Here is a 3,936-nt window from a genome sequence, read left to right on the forward strand (position 1 = left end):
GTTGTTCCTACATTGGGGTAATTACCATCCAGCACTCTCCTGAAGGCTGTGGCTGTAAAATTCAATCAGCAACCGAGCAAGATTTAACTCTCAAACTCCCATATGTTGAAGCAGTAAAGCCCTGTCCATTGATTTAGCAGTAACATCCGCCTTCTCATTTGGCTGTGTTCAAACTGCTCTGGCGCTGGCTTTTATATGTGATTCCAAATAATATCGGACTCTGTTGAAAGAGGACTGTGGGGGAAATATAAGGTTCTCTAAACAGACCTTATTGCAGATAGTATTTCAGTTGTTGCAGTTAAGACAAACTGTATTAAGCACAAGATTTAATTGAAATATTTGGATGAAGCATACGAGCGTTGCAGTAATACAGTGAGACTCATTGAGTGCTCCGTGCAGTTACTTTGCTCACTTACCTAACATTGTGCAGCGTTAGGCTGATTTAAAGACCAAATAACCTTCACACATCACTTAAAATAGACATGGGTCTAATTTCCAGAGCCCCTGCAAAGGCCAGTGGCTCTTCTGTGTCCCCACACACCGTGTTTTGTTGCATGGATTAAAACTCCAGCTTTGTATTCGCTAATGTCACATAAGAGACGCTCACTCACTCGTTTTCCTGTCTCTCTTCGCCCTGGACACAAAAGGCAGTAAAACACTGGCAGAGGGTGCTGCGCCCTCTAAAAGGTCTTTTATCAATCAGTGTTAACAACCTGCCATGAGCTTATTACTCTGGGCCGCATGTGACACAGCAAATCTATTACAACCCAGATTCCAAACAAGTTGGGATGCTGTGTAAAACCTAAATAAAACCAGAATGCACTGGTGTTTGTAAGTGTTCCCGAGCCCAAGTAGTAACATCCTTTTATCCAATCGTGTTCACATAGTGGTGAACCTTGCTTGTGAACGACTGAGCCTTTCCAGGATGCCCCTTTCATACCCAGTCATGATACTATCACCTGTTACCAATGAACCTGTTTACCTGTGGAATGATCCAAACAGGTGTTTTCGGAGCAGTTCACACAAGGGTTCTAGAAGTTAGCACGCTAAAAAGCCAACTAACACACCATCAGCCACTGAGCCCTCAGCTGCAGTTATACTTGATAAGCTTGGACAGTGGAAGGTTTTCAGTCTTGTTCCATCCCCTCTTTAAATTCTCTCCTCTCTTCAGATTATTTCAGGGTAAATATAGATTATAGACCTTTGCATAAATTCTTGCTCTCTCATGCTTTCACTGCAAAAGTTTGGAAAACTCACTGTACCTCATCTGTATGCAGTGTATTGTATAGGCTCAAAGTGTTTTCTTTCCCGAAAAAAGCTGCTGAGTTGCTGATCAGCTCAGTAAATTTGACGTAAAACCAAAACCAAACTGTCGTTTTAATCATTGTTAATATAAAAGCTGTTCTTAATGGAGGTCTCAGAATTAGTGCTTTAACTTTTAACACTAACAGAGCTGCTCACATGAGAAACAGCATTATTTTGTGTGAAAGACATCTGCATCAAAGGCCCAAAATTCAAGTTTTCAAAAATCTGTTGTGCCTGATTTTATGTCAGCTATGATGTTTGCCCTCTCTCTGAATTAGCTTTCTTCTGTCGGGTGGACGATCAACATTGGCAGTTGCTGTTTGCTGCACAGATGTTTGACACTTCCAGCCAAATGCCGTTCTCACAGCAGGCATTCTGACTCGTCAAGCACAGGTGTAACGGATAACATTAATTGTTGCTGCACCCCATTTACCGTAGGTGGGCTTGTGCCACGGCCTCGCCGGCGTTCTGCGTGCCAGCACACTGGCATGGTTCCTAAATGGAGCAGAATCATGTTATTACTTAACACCTGCGCTTTTCCTGCTATGATAAGTCAAAAAGTCTGATATGAAAAAAGTCTGTGTGGCTGTGAAGCACAACAAAATTTGACAGTGATGTATAATTTCTATACATGAGGTAAGAGCAGTCTCCACACTGTAATTTACGTTTTAGACCCCACCGATGGCCACGTGTTGTTCTCGCCATGCTATCAGAAACATCTTTAGTACTTACAGCGAGCACACGGGTTCAGACTGGCGAGCTGTGTTTGTAAACTGTAATGATGTTAAGCACCATAATTACACTCCTCAAAGGCACCGACTCCTACTTTGAACTGTGTCCCACTCTAACAAACATTCACTTAACCCAGTGGAGAACTTCAGGTCAGCAGACATTAACAGCTCTATAGAGCACAAACCATAGATTTTAATTGAGTAATTTTTCTTTGTCAAAACATGCATACAAGGACAGGCGTTGTCAGGGTCCACAGGCTTCATGTCAGACACCGGAGTCACTTCAGCACACACTGAAGCAGATACAGTGTTTGGATGAATGTAGGACGTTTTGGGGCAGAAGATTAGTGGGTGGATTTGTTTAACCGGAGATTCAACCAGTATCTCATGCAGAAACTTCAGCGCTTCAAACGTTTTTTTTTTTATATATATATATATATTTACAAGATTATATCCTCCTGTAGATGCAAGGAGAAAATACAATCATCTCTTCCCTAAAGTTTCCCCCCAAAAAATCCCCTCCCTCACTTTAAAGGCGCTTTGGAAAGAATGTCAGATGATGCAAGTGAAGACCAAGGGAATGAAATTATCCATTACATTGCTCATTCCAGCAGCGTCGAAAAAAACCTGAGAACAGCTCATGATGACATCACTTTGATCTTTAATTAGCAGATCTGATCTGGATCGGTGCTATGAATCTTAATTCACAATATCTAGAAACTCTCTGCTCCTGCCCCAGCAGACACACAGGCACACCTTTACACATGAAGACTGCTCCCTTCTTTTCTGTACAATGGAATTAGTTACTGTTATTAGTTAAAGACTTTTCTGTTTTCTTTTTATTGGCACTGTATCAATATCATGAATAGACGTGTTGCCACATAATAATTGTGTCAAAATAGCAAGAATCCATGAATAAAACAATTATATTTGTGCATGCACTTAGTGCATCTCCCTCCACGATTCATTTTAATGAAGAGAACTCCCAGAAGTCATCTGCAGTTACAAGGTAAAATGCTTATGTCACTTCTGCTACTAGCTGTCAAAATATGAGTCTGCATACATAATACATAATACATACATAAATCTGTATACAGAGTGACAGCACGAGATAGATGGTGACAGAATTCATTACAATAAAGTTTGTGTACTAATCGCGTTTCCTGTTTGAGAGGTAAACACAGGCATGAAAGGTTTAAACGCGACCGTTTATACTGATTGATATTAATCATTTTCAGATAACTTTCCTTCATGGTTTTGAGTCAAATTAACACAGACGGTTTGATATTAATTGAGGTACAGTTAGTTTGCATGCAAATGCCTGGAAAGTTGACTGTGAAAGCGGTTTACAGCTATACTTTAATCAGTCATGGAAAGGGTAATAAGTACGATTGTTTTTTAAATACTCCATCGCAGAAAACAGCCAATATAATATAACTGCAAGAACTGATAAGGGCAGCTGATCAATACTCAAGTTACTTTGCCAGTTGCTGACATTTCTAGCTTTCCAAACTCATTTTCTGGTTCATTTAAATGTTTTGTTCTGCCCTCTACACTCTTTCAAACACTTGCTAAAGCCATTAAAGACATACCTGCAAAGACACAAATGCATTAAAAATGAATGCGTTTGATAAGATTTTAATTAAACTTTGTCTGTCCGTCCCCACTATCAGATTGTATGTGTGTATTTTGCCATCAGGACTGAACAGGTGCTCCTCAGTGTGGTTTGCAGTACACACAGTACCCCATCGGCCCGAGACAAGACGACCGCCTAATTTTCCAACACCTGTTTCTGGAAAAAGACTTTGTCGAGATACAAAACTCGTTCGGTCCAGCTGAGCTCCTGTTAGTCTAAGGAGAAGATAGTCCTCATCCTTGAAGCCGCCTCTCTTGTAGAAGT

Source organism: Chaetodon trifascialis, chromosome 5, assembly GCF_039877785.1.
Source record: "Chaetodon trifascialis isolate fChaTrf1 chromosome 5, fChaTrf1.hap1, whole genome shotgun sequence".
NCBI classification, from domain to species: domain Eukaryota; kingdom Metazoa; phylum Chordata; class Actinopteri; order Chaetodontiformes; family Chaetodontidae; genus Chaetodon; species Chaetodon trifascialis.